Source organism: Mus pahari, chromosome 15 (assembly GCF_900095145.1).
Source record: "Mus pahari chromosome 15, PAHARI_EIJ_v1.1, whole genome shotgun sequence".
Classification (NCBI taxonomy): domain Eukaryota; kingdom Metazoa; phylum Chordata; class Mammalia; order Rodentia; family Muridae; genus Mus; species Mus pahari.
The window spans coordinates 5,881,798-5,887,595 of NC_034604.1; the positions used below are offsets into that span (position 1 = coordinate 5,881,798).

Sequence of the window (5,798 nt, forward strand, 5' to 3'; positions counted from 1 at the left end):
AGAAGAAGAAGAAGAAGAAGAAGAAGAAGAAAGAAAGAAAGAAAGAAAGAAAGAAAGAAAGAAAGAAAGAAAGAAAGAAAGAAAGAAAGAAGAAGTAGTAGTGGTGGATGTTCACAGCCATCCATTGGACAGATCACAGGATCCCCAATGAAGGAACCAGAGAAATACTCAGGGAGCTGAAGGGGACTGAAGCCCCATAAAAGGAACATCAATATGAACTAACCAGTACCCCCTAGAGCTCCTCGGAACTATACCACCAATCAAAGAAAACACATGGTGGAACTTGTGTCTCTAGCTATATATGTAGCAGAGGATGGCCTAGTTGGTCATCAATGGGAGGAGAGGCCATAGGTCCTGTGAAGGCTCTATGCCCCAGTATAGGGAAATGCCAAGATCATGAATGAGAGTGGGTGGGTTGGGGAGCAGGAGGAGAGGGGAGGGGATAGGGGATTTTCAGAGGGGATACTAGGGAAAGGGATAACATTTGAAATGTAAATAAAGAAAGTATCTACTAAAAAATATTTTTTAAAAAAAGAGAAGACCATGTTGCTGTATGAGTCATCATATTTCATTGTCCTTATCCCTTCAGTAGTTATCTGTTATTTTCCTTTTCTTTTAGCTTTTCATGAAAGAAACATTGTATGATGAAGTTCTTGCAAAACAAAAAAAGAGAACAAAAGTTGATTTCTACAAAAACAGATAAAAAGAAGGCAGAGAAGGAGGAGGAGGAGGAGGAGGAGGAGGAGGAATCCAGAATGGGACCCTTCATGAATCTGATTCTGAGCAGGTACCTCAGGACTTTCAGTTATCCGATGCTTCACCCATGGAGGCTGAACGGTTTGGACCTGCTCCATTGAATGTGGCTGAAACTTCCAGTAGTGTTAGGGAAAGAAAGAAGGAGAAGAAACAAAAACCTTCACTTGAAGAACAAATCATCAAAGAAAGTGATGCATCAAAGATTTCAGGCAAAAAAAGTAGAACCTGTTCAAGTTACAAAACAGTTGCACCCTGCCCCCCCCCCCCAAGCAGCTGCCTTGATGAAGAAAGCAGGGCAGAAAACATCTAAAAATGGAAGCAATGAACAAGATAAAAAGATGGAAATGCTGATGGCACCTTTACAAAAGCATGAAGTATTACTTTTCCATCAAGACACTAAACAAGAAGGTGGACTAGGAAAGAAGAAAGGTTTGTCAAAGAAGCAAAAGACAGAAAACATCTAGGTGGATGAGCCCCTTATTCATGCAACTACTTACATTCCTTTGATGGATAATGCTAACTCAAATCTCGTGGTGGATAAGAGAGAAATTATTGATACGATTAAACCTAATCATGTAGAAGGAATCCAGAAATCTAGAACAAAAAAGCTGAAGATTGAAACCGACAAAGAAAATGCTGACATGAAATTTAAAGATTTCCTTCTGTCCTTGAAGACTATGATGTTTTCTGAAGATGAGGCTCTTTGTCTTGTAGACCTGCTGAAGGAAAATTCTGGTATGATAAAAGATGCTTTAAAGAAGTCGAATAAGGGAGAATTGCGTGGTCTTCTGCATCAGCTTAAGGAGAAGGAGAAGCTGCTCATTGCCATGAAGGAAGATGCAGCTGCCACAGAGGGGCGCTGTAAGCAGTTACTCAGAAAATGATGACCGAGAAAGAAAGAAGCAGTGTTGTTATAGCAAGGATGAAAGATCGGACTGGAACACTAGAAAAGGAACACAATATACTTCAAAACAAAATGCATGTCAGTTACCAGGAAACTTAGCAGATGCAGACGAAGTTTTGGCAAATTCGGGAACAAATGGAAGCAGAGATAGCTCATTTGAAGCAGGAAGATGGTATCTTGAGAGATGCTGTCAGAAACCAGCTGGAAAGCAAGCAGTCTGCAGAGCCAAATAAACTGTGCCAAGATTGTGGGAGGCTGGTGAGCAAGCTGAATGAGAAGACAGGAAAGCTGCAGCAAGAGGGAGTCCAGAAGAGGAATGCAAAACAAGGTACACACCGTTGAAGGTTCAACTACAAGAAGCTGAGAGGCGGTGGGAAGAAGTTCAAAGCTACGTCGGGAAGAGGACGGCAGAGCATGAGGCTGCACAGCAAGACTTACAAAGTAAATTTGTGGCCAAAGAAATAAAGTCCAGAGTCGACATGGTAAGCTCACAGACACCTTGGTATCAAAGCAGCAGTTGGAGCAGAGACTAACGCAGTTGATGGAATCAGAGCAAGAGAGTGAGCAAAGAGGAGGCTCTGCAGATCCAAGTGCAGGAGACTTTGGAACAAAATGAGGCTTCGAAACAGATTCCCAGAAAGCAGCTCAGATCTCTGCTTCAGTTCTGGCAGAGGAATTACGTAAGGTGATTACGGAGAAGAACAAACCGCTAAAGCAGGCCGAAGATTCATTAGCAAGTGAACAGGATCGTTTAGCAAGCAAGAAGGAGGAGCTTAAAGATGTACACAATATTAATTTCGTATTAAAAGCTGAAGTGCAGAAATTACAGGCCGCATGAGGTGGAGAAGATACAGAAGAATATTCACATAGAGGATGATAAAATAAGACTGCTTGAGGAGCAGCTGCAGCACGAGGTTGCCAGCAAAATGGAAGCATTTAAGATTCTGAATGACCAGAATAAAGCGTTACAATTGGAAGGTCAGAAGCTGCAGGCCACTGTTTCTCAACAACCTAATAAAGGTGTTGTGGAACCAATGGAAAATGCATTCAAAAAAAAAATGAGAAGAACTGTCACAAAATTATTGGAAACTAGACTCATTCGGGTGGCCACCAGAGAAGAAGAACTGAATGCCATAAGAATAGAGAACTTCACCCTGATGACAGAAGTTCAAGAGTTGAAGGCTAAGCAGAGCCATCAGGTTTCTTTTGTGTCTCTAATTGAAGATCTTAAGAGAGTGGCCCATGAGAAAGATGGACAGATCAAGTCTGTGGAAGAGCTTCTAGAAATTGAACTTCTCAGAGTTGCTAATGAGGAAAAAAACTGGTCAGGCGTTGAAACAGGAAATAGGAGTTATAAAATAAGAAATGGGAAATGCCCATCTTGAAAAAGCTCACCAGCTGTCTGTCACTTCTCAAGTCCAGGAGCTGCAGAACTTATTCAGAGACAAGGAAGAGCAGGTGAACAGCATGCAGGTTGCTTTAGAAGACAGGGACAGAGACCTGACAGAGAGAGGGAAGTGCACACAGTTTGAAGAACTGGAAAGCGTGTTGAAAGAAAAGAAATTAAGAAAACAGAAGCTAAATTAAGACATAGAGAGTGATCTTTCTAAGAAATCAGAGCTGTTAAAGGAGGTGCAAGATGAAAATAAATTATTTAAGTCCCAACTCAATCATCAGAACCAACAGGTATCTTTTTCCTCTCAGGAAGAATTACAAACAGTAATTTCAGAAAGAGAGAAAGAAATACCTATCTCTGCAATGAGTTAGTCTTTGAGGAATGCTGTTAAACATGAGAGTAGGAAAAACAATGAAAGACAGCAACAAGTAGAAGCTATTGAGTTTGAGTCCAAAGACCTTCTCAAGAGGTCATTTCCAATGGTGTCTGTCCCTTCTAATTTGAATTACTGTGAACGATTGCGTGGCTTTGAAGAGAAGGCAAAAGCGTGCATAGCTGGAACTTTGGACACAGAGGTGGTCAAGGGTTTGGAGCACAGATTGAAAGAAGCTAATGAAATGCACATGCTGCTACAGCTGGAATGTGAAAAATACAAAGACAAATTGGTCCTTGCAGAAACAGAAGGGATTTTGCAAAAGCAATAAGAAAGTAAGTGGAAAATTAAAGCTGAAGAATCTCGAAGGACTATGAAGCAGCTGAGAAGAGAAAGAGAATATTTGGAAATGGAGCAAGAGAAGGCTGAGATGGAGTGACCAACTTATGTGATAGAAGTCAGAGAGCTCAAGACACAGTTAAATGAAACACACTCAAAAACTTCAAAACAAACAAGCAGAGAGAAAGAAGGTAGGTGATGACTTGCTGCATAAGGCTTAACAGTCACTAAACTTTATTCACTCAAAAATTTCACTCAAAGCTGCGGGAGACACTGTTGTTATTGAGGATAGTGACATTTCCCTAGAAATGGAGACTCCTGAGAAAGAGATGCCTGTAAGTCTCACACAGTTACAGCAATTGCTTCAGGAAGTAAATCAACAACTCACAAAGGAGACGTAATCCAGGTGTGGGGTACGGACACTAAGAACTGATGCTTCCTTATACATAACGCAGTGCAGATGACATTACTCACTGTAAAGTGATCTTCATGTCACTCAAGAAATGTTTCCTTGCACAGTTTCTAGGTGGCAGCTTTGACCCTTCTTTTTTTTGTCCCTTTTGTGCATACATTTTGAAGGCTTTTGGTTTAGAGGGAAAGAACTATAGCGTAATTACTGCAGCCTCCTGGCAGGCAGCTTGGCTGTGGCATGGCTACCTGGGTTGGTCTGCTGCAGTGTTGCTCACAATTGCTCTTTAGTTGATGCTGATCCTACTTCAGGGTGAGTGTCCATGGACATTTCCCTTCTTTTTATGACTGACTGCTTTTGGCTTTGTTTTATCAATGTTGAAATGAAGATAAAGCCATTCTAGCTTTGTAACATGAAAAAGAAGAAGAAGAAGAAGCAGATGGGATTATTGACTGCTGAAGAAAAAAAATCAAAAATAAGGAAGGGATACTTACTTTATTGGAGGAATTATGGTTTCCTCTCAAAGTGGCCATGATTCATTACCTTGGGACATCAGAAATAGTCCAAGGGAACAAAGTAGCTTATAAAGCCAAAAGAGACACCACCCAAGTTTCCACTGCCAACATCCTGATAGCTTTGCCACCCCCTGCATTCCCAGCCATCACTTGATATACTGCTGAAGATGTCAGGCGAAATGCCAAGGAGTTTACAGAAGAGACTGAATGGTTACTGACCCCTGAAGGCTGCACCATCATAGCTACTAAGAAGTTTGCTAAGCAACTCATGCATCAGAGTCATCAAGCTTCACACCTGGTCACCATAAGGTGAAGGAATTGTTGTGAGGGGCAAGGTACAAAATATTTGACATACGATACTTGGTTGATCAGGTAATCTCAGACTTTGCCACCTGCCAGGCTGTGAACTCCTCAGGCTCCAATCAAGGAGCTGCTCCAGGAACCAGAATCAGGTGTCAACAGACAGGGACTGATTGGGAAATAGATTATATAGAAACATGTGGATATAAGTATTTGCTAGTTTTTATAGGTACCTTTTTAGGATGGGTAGGAGCCTACCCAACAAAGGAGGAGACTGCCAACATAGTGGTAAAGAAGCTTCTGGAAGACATCATAACCAGTATGGTTTGCCTACCTTGCTTGAGTCTGACAATGGACCAGCATTCATTTCTCAGGTAACTCAATCTCTATCACGGGTTCTGGGAACCAAAAGGAAATTACATTGTGCATACAGACCCCAGAGTTCAGGGCAAGTAGAGAGGATAAATCAGACCCTAAAGGAGGCCTTGACCAAATTAACCCATGAAACTGGTGGTAACTGTGCATCTCTCCTACCTTATGCCTTATATAGACCTAGGAACACCCTCTATATTTTAGGTTCCCCCACCCTCCTAAATGGGAGGCCCTCTCCCATGTTGCCTGACCTCCAGTCTGATATCTTAGCTGAATATGACCAACAAAGGTTTTTTAAATTCTTGGAAGCCCTCCATAGGTTTCAGAAGCAACTGTGGGCCCCCATCCACCAGGTTTATGAATCTGGTCCTCCTTCTAAACCCCATTGCTTTGAACTAAGTGACAAAGTCTGGATTAAGAAACAACCACAAGAC

General features: G+C 41.7%; 1 pseudogene; it reads left to right on the forward strand.

Moving 5' to 3' along the window:
• Positions 1-543: 543 nt before the first annotated feature.
• On the forward strand, positions 544-4,173 carry LOC110333291 (annotated as a pseudogene).
• Positions 4,174-5,798: the final 1,625 nt, after the last annotated feature.